The 12,006-nt window shown below is 37.0% G+C and overlaps 1 protein-coding gene across 2 annotated transcripts in view; it reads right to left on the reverse strand.

Annotated features, from left to right (window-relative positions):
- Nucleotides 1-12,006, reverse strand: part of Scgdelta (sarcoglycan delta) — a 351,842-nt gene that overhangs the window by 319,776 nt on the left and 20,060 nt on the right. For both annotated transcript variants that reach the window (XM_087405814.1, XM_087405815.1), the window contains exon 2: nucleotides 2,537-2,650. The gene's annotated coding sequence lies outside the window, so the exon portion shown is untranslated. The remainder of the gene's footprint in view (nucleotides 1-2,536; nucleotides 2,651-12,006) is intronic.

The raw sequence follows: 12,006 nt of genomic DNA on the forward strand, positions 1-12,006 counted from the left end.
AATAATAGGATAACGTGGCTATAAAAATAATAGCTTCGTAACATCGACGATAGCAGGTTTTAACTATTTTCTGCAATCGACGAATAGCATTCCATTCTGTTTTTGATCAGAAAATAAGTTTTCTATTTTTTAATAATTATTACATATAAGAAAAATATTTTTCAAAATTATATTATACAATTCCATTATCGTCACAATTATGTCATATTAAATACTTTATGTGACTCATAACTTGCACGATAATAATTTAAAAATACTCAACAATCTTGATTTCAGGATCTCAAAGACAGATTAATACATGCAGCTTCTTTTCGAAATTAGATAAACTTTTAAATTAAATAAATATGTTAACTTTTGTTACCGAGTCAAACTTATTGAATTAAAAAAGGGCAAGCCAAAACGTTGCTTTAAACAAAATGCATTTCAAGAGAATTTTTATTTTATCTTATAAAATACTTATAAAGAAAGAGCCACAACTTCACGGACTTTCAGTGGTCCCTCCAGGTATATTCTCTAAATAAAATATAACTTCAAACGTTCAAAAATAATGTTTTTGCTGAAGAATAATATTTATTCTCCTTTTCTAATCCCCATTGAATTTATTCTCGTTTATGTTCTAAAATCGACGAAATTTTCGGCGGAAGCGAGTCTCTCGTCAAAGATCGCCGGGAATCCCGCAGGATTCTCGATGGTTGGTTCTCGTTAGTTCATACGACGCAAACGTAGGCGAAACGGATGTTCAAGAAGGGCGGAGCAGCTGATCTAACGAAGTAGCGAGAGGATCTCACTTGAGGTCTGCTTAGGGGTTTCCTTAACTTGAGATTAACTCGAGGTTAATTCACTTAGGAGGACTTGGCCCGACCACTGCTCTAGGCTGCTATTAAGTATTACTACTCGGATTAGTATTACCAGTTTACTCGAGTCGCATGATGCCGACGTACCGTGTCGCGTGCGCCGATCTGCACGTACTCATGCATATACGCAAGAATTTACGCACGTTACTACGTTAACATGCTTGAAAAGCACATATCTCTCTCTCTCTCTCTCTCTCTCCCTCTCTCTCTCTCTCTCTCTCTCTTCCTTTCTCTCTCTCGAAAATGATTCCCGAGGCTATCGTATTTCCCTTAATGATATACCCAGAGTGAAGGACGACTTTTTGGGATTTCACACGACGCCGCTGTTTTACAACAAACACCAGGATAAAGCAGTGTTACTATAAAGCGATGTAGTTCCGCGTGGCGTTTCTACAATGCTCGAGGCATTATCGTAGATTACGTCTTCCCGCTACCTCTGATGTAGTGTTGTTCAGCTGGTATGTAGAACAACACTAACTTTTGAGCCGACAATTATAAAAGGTTTCAATGAAAAGGACCTTGTTGGAATAACCAACAAAGTCCTTTTCGTTGAAATTATTTTCAATAACCAACATGTGACCCTTCTCGACCTTTTATTATGAGAATAGGAGAACTTAAGTATTTACATGAAATTATAATAGTATGAAATATTAATTCATATAGCTTCTCATAATTCCTACACTTCTCTTTCCTTTGTAGGATTTTACTGTAATATTATGCAAGATAGTCTTTCTTATATATTAGTATAGGAGAAGAGAGAGATTAATTATTTGCTTTGTATTAGAAAAAAATATCATGCAATAAAATTCGCAATGCAAATAAATATCGCAGGTCAGATATAAATATTTGCACATTATTCAACAAAAATTCATATATTTAATTAATTCCTTAATTATAGCTATAATAAATTTTTTCATGTTGTAAAGTCTGTCATTATCCATATGTGGTCAACTTAAATACCATCCTTCTTCATATACAATTTCATGAAATTTTCTACGTCGACTACCTTTATCTTGTTTATATATGAATAAAAAATATATTAACATAAAATTTTTACTCATGGACTACATCTGATAAATACCTATATCTCTGCAAACTCTGAAGAATATTAAAATATTTTCTAGTATCCAAATCATCCTCTTTCTCTTTTGTAAACAAAAAAGTTTACAAAATACCGTAAAATTCTATTTAAAATATTAGTTAAGAAGCTTAAACTATTTAATTTATGCCATTAATGAGAAAACTTATTATATTTTCTCACATTTATGTACAATTTTGCAATAAAGATTACAAAACACATTTATATACCATCGTTATAATAAAATTTTCTAGAAACAAATTGTTGTTGTACCTGCAAATGACTTATACAACCCTCTCCCAAGAATCCTGCAATATTTTACGTTCTATAGACCTCCGCTAGTATGATACATGTCTGTTGCGTGACGCGACTGTTTCTCTTTTCTCGTTATTTCTGCTCGTTTCTCGACTGCGTTAATTAGAAACGCGTCACGTATTAGCCATTAACGACGGCGATAGATACAAGCGTCTTTTTCGCATGTACAGCAACGTTTGACACCCGAAATGACCATCGTCTGGTTACGCGAGCTATTGGAAATCATAACGTATCGTTGTGCACATGGCATAATAACGAGCGTCGGTTCGTAATGACAATTTTCTATTACCTGTGGATGGACGAGCGTGACCTGTGTGTAGCGATGGCATCGATATTGTGCTAAATATGAGTTTTTCAAGCCAAGCGCCGATCCAACATCGCTCTCTAGACTGTCCAATTGATACTAGAAATAAAATAATGTAAATATTAGTATATAAAAAATATCTGCATACTTAAAAGATACGAAATAAAAATGAATCATACATTTAATCAAAATTCACTAAGTTTTTAAATTAGTGTATAAATTTTATAGATAATACAACTTAAAATGAAGTTTATAAAATGTGAATTCTGTACATTTTTACTCTCTGACTGAGTCCCCTTTTGATCGAGCATCCATATTTGGTTTGCTCGAAAATTGCGAGCAAGCATTGGTTCGAGGGCCATCACTACTCTATCTCTATCTCTCTCTCTTGCTCTCCAGGTGGCCCTTCCGCACGGACGCTGTTCAATACTCACGTATGAATAGCGATGCGAAATCGGACAGCGCCACGTGAATTCGCGATGCACGCCCGGGACTCGTTTAAACGCGTCACAAATGGCATGCACCTGCCCAACGAAATCGCCGTGCCAAATAGCGGTCGAGAATTTTTACGCGTCGACGGCGTCGATCACTCTCGTGCATCACAAGGATGATCATTGTGATTTTGGCAAAAAAATATAGCAAAAGTCAAAATCGTTGCGAGTAACCTGATATCAAAGATCAATACTCTAAATTATCCGTACTTTTTTTGTTTGATGGAATTTCATAAAGTTTTGGGGCAATTTATATATGATTTTCATCTAGAAGATATCGATTGATTAAGCAGAAGGAATAAAATTATGTAATGTATATTTTTTATTAAATTACATGTGCACTTTAATATAGTACTTTATGTAGAAACTTTTGTTTGATCGAACTATATCGTTTAAGATAAAAAAATTAATAAAAGATTAAGAAGTAAATGATTAAATTATTAATTAAATGATTTCTCCCAATTTTGTCGAGCATGAGAAATAAAAATATCATTGCATTAATTATATTCTTTGTTTGGGATGTAACAGATTAAATTTCTGGATATACATTACAATATATGGAACTAAAGAATAACAACTTTACATATTAGAGACGTACGAGAAATATAGCAAAATATAAAAAAATTTACATATTACAGTAGTTTATTTCAATTGCAACATTGCAATTTTCAACATGTTGTTCCACGAAAGATAAATTCGCGGCACAAAATTTCTGAAACTATAATTTGCTTTGCGTATCTCACTTGTCGAAAAATAATCACCAATAATTAAGTTGAATTTCCGAACATTCTACAATCCAAATTGTAATCTGAGAATTAATGTGTGAATTAATAATATAGACGCGGTAGCAGTTCCGTATATAGCCGAATGAGAAACCTTTACTTCTTTCAATTCCCGTTACAAGCCTAAAGCGACAACGGCAAATGGAGAAAGGGGATCAACGCGGTTCCAGTAGGATGATCGGCCGAGAAAAAAAGAGGATCTAACAAGAAAACGAGCAACGGGGGCAAGAGTGGCGGGCAGATTTCAATTACAAACAGCAACGTATCGCAAAGTGGTGGACACCAGGCATAGTATTAAAAGCCGGGTGGACTTGGCTTTTCGGCGTGAACCTCCCCGAGGAGAGAGGAAAAGAGAGCCGGGCATCACTCGCGCTGGCTAGCATTCATCCGTTTCCATTGAGCCGACCTAGCTGCCGTGCAGCCCTCGCACAATGCCAGGCACTCGCTATTGCGCGCGAGAGACCTATTATTTCATCAGCTCGTCCCTTTTCTTCGATCCGCGTATCCGATATATCCTCTCAACCCCGGTTTTCCAACTATCCTCCTCGTTTCACGATCTTCGTGCACCTCGTCCGATCGTCGATCTTTTTCTTCTTCCTCTTTCCGCATTGCCTAGGTTTCTCTGCCTCGTATTTCGCGTTATTAAGGATCATCCTGGACCGCCGACGTCGTCGTCGCGATACGCTCGAGTGAACCGGATCGATTTTCGGCTCCCGTGCTCGAGACGTCGGCAGAATGCACCTGCACCTGCATCTCGCTCGAAAGAAGAGATCAGTTCCTATTCTTAGACGCATTTCCGTTCACATTCTACGTTAAAAGTGAAATAAACTTGGATTTTATTGATATTTATATTTGAAAGGAAAAAAAAATCGGCTACGAAAAAGGCAACTATATTTTACGATTTTATCTTTCCTCTTTTTAATATGTTATTTTAAATATAGGTAAATATACTAATATTCATATGTAACTCGCCGTCTATGAAACTTTTAAAATAAAAAATTATTAAAACTTTATTATTTAATACCATGAATATTTTGCGACAATTCGAAACTCTAATTTTTGTTTGTGAAGTTTTCGAAGATGTCTTTATTTTTTTTCCATCAGTGCGCTATTTTCGTTCTTATTCTATATCATTCACACTTACTAATTAACTTTCATTGTTTCTTGTCTCCAGGTTAATCAATACCAGCACTGACGTTGCAAGTTTAGATAAATTTTCTATGTATTACAAAGTAAGCAAACCTATTGTGTTTCTCCCCCCCCTCTCTCTCTCTCTCTCTCTCTCTCTCTCTCTCTATTTAGTTCTATCTCTCAACTTCCTCGTTTCTCCTATGTACGTATGCACGCTAACAGGAAGCTGTGATAGCTCTTGACAAGCACATGACGTTTGCGGCCGTCCTGCTGCCGAGCATGTAATTATCGCATACCACGTAGGCAGCTAGTTGCATTGCTATCGGCTGTTCTTACTCGCGATGCATTAAGAGACATTCGATTGTATTGGGATGTCTAGAATTAAACGTATCTTTTTGGTGTGCTACCATTGAACGTTGATTTCACGAATATTATAATTTGTAACAAAATTATACTCATGAATGAAATACTCATAGTCGCTAAATTATGATATTAATAACGATAACATTCATAAAACTTTTTGACCTGAAATTTTTAAAATATGTAATTTAATCTAAGTAATACATTTTTCGTATAATATGGCGAAAAATAAAAATAATCAACATTCGCAAATTAAATGGAATGATAATATTTTATTATGTGTATGTATCTTTCAATTTACCTCTTTCTCTTTCACCGACATGTAACATAGAATTTATTAAAAACGCTTTCAAGTTATACTTTGTAAAAACAATAAATATTCGCTATGTATGTATTTCTATGCGATAGATGTATTTCAAAATAAATACTGAATTGATCTGTGCTATATTGAAGTCAGATATCCTTGATGTTCCAAGTATTTTCAATAAATAAACTCAAAATATTCGATAATTTCACAGTTCGCTGTACGCGTGTAGATCGTATTAAAAGGAATGGTATGATCTCGTAGCAAGGCTTTCGGACGAGCTAATCCAGCAATAACGACGCGATAGCACTCACAGACGATCTCACATCCGGCCTCTTTCCGCATTAGAGAACTTAATTGCACCACAAGCAGATCGAGAGAAATGCTGGACGTGAACTCGTTCTGTGGTACTCGTGCGGAATCGCGTATTGTCTCCCGACCAACCCTTCAAGCTCGCTTCGTCGCCCACACGCCTCGTCAGTGCGGCACCCCGTACCACCCGCTCCACGTGTGCGCCATCCACGGTAACGAACCATCTCGCCATCACCATCACCGACTAGCACCAGTACTAGCACCAGCATCAGCAATGACCGGCTTTACCTCTCACGCGCGCGACAGTAACGTCGTTGTGTGAAAGCCGCTCCTGATCATTCGCGCGTGCTATATTATTTTTACCTCGGCAACTAGAGCGGCGAAACACGTAGCGTTATCAAACAACGGCTTTGTCTAACTTTAATTGAAAATATTGGAATAAATTTTCCAATAGACGTTGCCGATGAAACCACCGCCACCGTCGCTACTGCTACCGCTGCCACCAAGCGCATAGCCACCCACCCGACACAGGGTGAATGGATGACTGAATCGCGCGAAGGGATATACCAGGGAATATACCAGGGGAGAGAACGGGGGTTTCATTGGCACCGCACACTGAGAGATGGTTAGGTAAATAGCCGTTTTGCGAGACACAAGTTTATATATGACGCGGGATTGTTGTTCAAAAACGGGACCAGTAGCCAGTCAACCATTTTCGGCCCGATTGATGTCGTGCTGATGCCTGCACCTCCGTTCGAATGCAGCAAGTAGATCATAACGGAATCACCGATGCCATAAATGAAATACACACGTATGTGCGGATGTGAGCTATATATGAGCATATCGGTCGCGGTGACCACCGTCGCGTGCTAATGTGTGCGTGTCGGGATAAACGATGAAATCGGTCAGACCGCGAGCGAGCGACGCTGACGCCTGTTAACGATTAATACACGTCCCCGCGTATGTCGCCAAGATCTAGTCGTTATCCAGGAAAGGTTGCAGCTATTTTTCATCACTCTCTGCTGGACTCTCAGCTGGACAGGCAGCCGCGTCTGTTGACGATTTAATCTAACTGATGATAAGCGTCTGTTGTGCAAAATATGTCAATCCGTATGGTGAGGAATATAATTTATATTCACAAAATAGGCATGAAATTTGTGAAATTTTAGATTAATTGTAATATTAATATGTTATACTTAATTGTAATATTTTACAAATATTATAATATCTTTAATAATTGTTATTTTTATTAAACGACGATAAATGAAATTTAACAACAAAAATAAAATTCTTTAATTAAAGATCGATGAAAAAATTCTTCTCTGATCTAAAAAATGATCAATGAGAAGCTAAAGATAATAATCAATTATCAAGTTGCAAAGGATAAAAATATTAAAGAAAATTACTTAATAAAAAATTATAAGAGCATTTTCTATCTAATTACAAAATCAATATGCTAAAGAAATAAAATCAATCACCAGTCATCAATTATTCGACACAGGTGAGAGAGATTTAGCGGCGGGTTACAGCAGGCAAAATGACAGACTGGAGAGCAGACCGGAAGCGAGTTCACCGCTCATTTGCGTCAGGATGAAGCCATACCCTCAGTCCTGACTTCTGCGCCTCCCCGATTTTCTCCCGTCTGTCTCTTCTTCCCTTCCGAGCCCTCATCCCTGCTGCGTGCCCCCACCGTAAACCAGCCTCGTTGGATGCCTGGGGCCCATCGCCGCCGAAGGTCTCTTCTTCCCGGGGGCGGGACTAGGCAGAACCGGAAGTGCCCGGATATGAGTTTCCGGCGCGGACAATTTGCAACGCGAAATTGAATGATCGACTTCGATAACCGTCCCGGGGCTGTTCCTATCCAGCAGTCGACTACGCGTATTCGAGGACGGCGTCGTCATCGTTATGTCGAAAACGAATCGTCGGGCCGCTTCGCCATTAGTACGATTCGTTATCGTCATTACCGGCATCGACGTTGCGCGCCGGATCGTTCCGGGAGAGGACGAAAGAGAACATATGGCCAACGATGATTGTTGTAGTCGCGGTCTGCGGACGCAGACATAGAGGTCATCTTGTCGTCAGCTACATTTCAATTTGGACTGGTTTAAGCAATAATAATAAAAAAACATTTACGGAAAGAACAATTTTGCTGAAAAATTTAGCTACAGATTTGAAAATAATTTTTTTATAAGAAATATTGACATTCTAGCAATTAGTTTAATTATCTAATTATTTTAACAATCTATAATAACAAAATTATTTTGGAATCTGTATCTAAATTTTTAGATACTTCAGCAAAACTGTCCTTTCTGTATAGCTAAAAATAATTCAAGAAATAAACTTAGATCACATCTACATTCGATTTTAACTTATCGAACCAATTAATTTTTGCTCCTTGATATTTGTATTCGTCATCAAATCAGCGTGATTATTAATATTGTTGTTAGCTAGGTTTAACAGCAAGCACGATTGCAGCAATAACGATTAACTACGTTACGCCTCGCAAACCGGTCACGCTTCAGGCAAAGTCAACCTGCGTGTCATCGGCGGCGCGTTCAGTATGATACAATCGATAATGGCGATTAATAATACGGATATCGCGATTATAATTAGCAGAATCATACGCGTGGCGAGATGGGAGGGGACTTGTCGTTTAGCGCGACAATAAATTTTCGCCGTTATCCGCGTCAACGATTTGATCGACGTAAATTTCGTCGCAATTAAACGCGCTGCGCAAAACCGCATTTTGACCGAGATGTCTCTATATATTCAACAATTGCATCGTTTTGTAATATTTCAGCTCGAGGGAGGCCAGAACGAAACGAAACGTCAACGCAGACGGTAATAGCTTACTTCGACATATGTACATACTGCGTAACACTTTTTAACGTGAAGCGCTCACAATTTCCGCGTGATTAAAGTGACTGCGATTTACATTCAAAAATTTTTTTATAAACTAGTTAAAAAACTAGAGAGATTCTAACTCAAAATTAAAACATTTTTCTCTGTAATATATTTCTCGTTCCTACGAATCTTGTAAACTAAAACTTCATATAATTATCGCAATAATTATTTTATTCCTAATAAATGTTGTAATTGTTGTGAAAATTGTACTTGACTTCCCGATAGCCGAATTTTTCGGTGTTGCATCGAGCAACAATGTTTCTGGGAAGCAAGCAAATGGATAAAAGAAACAACCTTATCTCTGTATCTCTCTGTCTCTCTCTTTCACAAAGGGACATTCTCGCAGTGGGCTTTTGTGCGATTCGTATCATCAATGGTAGTTGGTAGCTGCCTGCAGCTTGCAACGCCATTACTGCCTTGCCTTGATGGCGACAGAACTGAACTCGAGTGGCACATTACGACTGTTTCTGTCGACTGACGCACCGATAGCGTCACCAGTTTCCACGATTCGTTCAACATAATTCAAACAAAAGTTCTCGAAGTTACGGCCGTTGTGTACTGCAGTCGGCGTCATATGTACCTACGTCGAATCAATGCGCTGGGAATTACAATCCAACGAGGTGAAGGTAAAAGGAAGAGACGCGGACGACAAAGATGTTGCTTCAAAGTGCTTTAACGTCATCAAAGTTATATAAGCTTTATCTATCTCCTTGATTATACCTTGTACAAAAATTTGTGGGATGTTACGCTTATCGATCATTTCGATCTTCGACAGGGAAGAGAAATATTAAATTGATACAAAAGTAACGCTACAAACTTCAAATTCAAGTAGCTATAACTTCATTAAAAATAAACAAAATTTAAATTTAATAAAAGGATTTTAAAGCATACATTTCTACTTTCGAAACTATGTCTTTTGAATTTCTGTGAATTTGTAATTTTTACATATAAAACTACGAGCTGGACAAAATAGATATTCTCACTTTGTGGATCTGTCACGTGTCCAAGAAAGATTTGCAATTACTTTCGACTTTCTAACGTAAAAGCTTAAAGTTTTGTACAAAATCACTTTAAAAATGTTCCTAAAATTTTTCTATTATTAATTCTTATCCGAATTAAATAAAATTAACATTTTGACTTTGATTGCTTATAACTCCATTAAAAATCATTGAAAGGTATAACAAACAATTTTTTTTTAAAATACATAATACAAATGAAGTAACGCTATGAACTTTTATTCCAGTACAATACATTGTTACGTACGAAAATATATCTATAAAATTACGCAATATATATTAAATTATTTTCAGAACTTATTATTGTTGTTGTTATATTTCTATTGCAATTGTAAAAGAAAAATTATTCATCTTTACTATCTCACGCTGATAAAAATCAGTTATAATCGATACGTCTGTCAATATTGGAGTGTACGTTCTTGTTCTAGATCAAGAATTTAATTTCCTTTTCTAGCCGCATGTTAAGTCAGTAACAAACTGTTCTCGATCCATTTGAACACGTTCAGCGCGAAACAAACGCAAAGGGAGAAAGAGAAAGAGAGAGAGATCGATCAATCACTTCTCGCGTGGAGAAGAGGGTGAAGAGCACAACGAATGAATTCTCGGATCTCTAGCGACCTTTTTGCCCTCGTTTCACGTGAAGAGAAGGCAGAGATTGACTCCAACAGAATCGCTTTCTTATAGACGATTAAGCGAGAGGGTGGGCGGCGTTTCGCTGCCACCGTAAGAAAGAAACTTCTGCGCGTCAGCCTGCTAAAAATTCAAACGCGCGAATTTCCCCAAGAATAAATTTCCAAGTTTCCCGGCCGAGAACAGTCGAGCAAATACATCGTACCGAGCTTACCCAGCGTCGTGCAGCCAGCCAGCGCGCGGTCCAACTGGAAAGTTTGGCGCATTGTCGGCGAATAAACGGAAACGATTGTTGTGCGCGACGCTTGCGGAGGGATGGAGGGCTGAAACTTTGCGGACGCGCGATGCGCATTTATTGGTACTCGCGATTGGCAACGAATGCGTCTCATCATGCGGGGTGACGTAAGTCAGAATAGCGTGGGATGCGCGAAATAAAAAGGCATTTTAACAGAATAATTCATTTAGAAAAAGAGAACACGGGAACCGTATTCCATGAAGTATCGAGATACTTCATTAAACATTACAGAGAATAACAACAGGGAAATTGTTATTCTCATCCTTATGAGATATTCTTGAACAACATGTATGTAAGGGAACTAAACACATATAATAAATAGCAATGAGAAAAAATATATATACTAAATTTTAATAAATATTTATTTGAACACAGTATCAACTAAACATTTACTTATAGAAAATATCTATTCGATAAAAAGAAATGATGATTAAATGAAATTAATGTTCGTATCAAATAAATATATACTTGCATTTAATAAATATTTAGTTGGCACTATTCAAATAAATGATTTATTAAAATTTAGTTTTTTTTCATTGCATATGTGACACGAAGAAGGTTTCTTGATTGATATAGGTCTGATAATATTATTTTCTTTATAAAATTATTCTTATAAATATCTAAGGTACGTAGAAATTTCTCGAAAAGATAGAAGTTTTGTTGAAACTAATATTAACTAATATTAACTTATAAACATTAACAAAATCAATATTTCAAGTGTTGCAATAAATATAGAAAATTAGTCGCAAAATGAAAATTTGATTAAAGGAATATCAAAGTAATTTGTCGCGGGATTACAATCAGATATATGTGAATACAAGCGGAAACATTCCACCACTTGATCAATAATAGATTAAACGTGCTTTGCGCGAAACTGCTTGTCGTAGTTGAGAAAGCTGTATTAGATATAACCGCAGTCTTAATCACAAAATATCAATTGCTCCGAATCAAATCACTAATGACATTGATGGACCACGTATGCACCTTCCACTTGTAGCACGTCTCATTCTTTCTGTGTACTTTCGCTATATTCGTAACGAAGAAACACTGAAGTCAATTTACGCTAATCCTTTATGTCCGTGATTTAAAGAATGAAAGTGCCAAGAATACCAGGTGACAAAAAAGTTTCTAGGACAAAGTTTTATGTGTTCATTAAGTCATTACATAGATAAAAAGCTGACGTTATTTATCGTCATTTTGACGCCAAAATGACATTACAGTTGCAATTTT

The sequence above is a fragment of the Acromyrmex echinatior genome, chromosome 4, assembly GCF_024713525.1.
Source record: "Acromyrmex echinatior isolate Ae372 chromosome 4, ASM2471352v2, whole genome shotgun sequence".
Taxonomy (NCBI): domain Eukaryota; kingdom Metazoa; phylum Arthropoda; class Insecta; order Hymenoptera; family Formicidae; genus Acromyrmex; species Acromyrmex echinatior.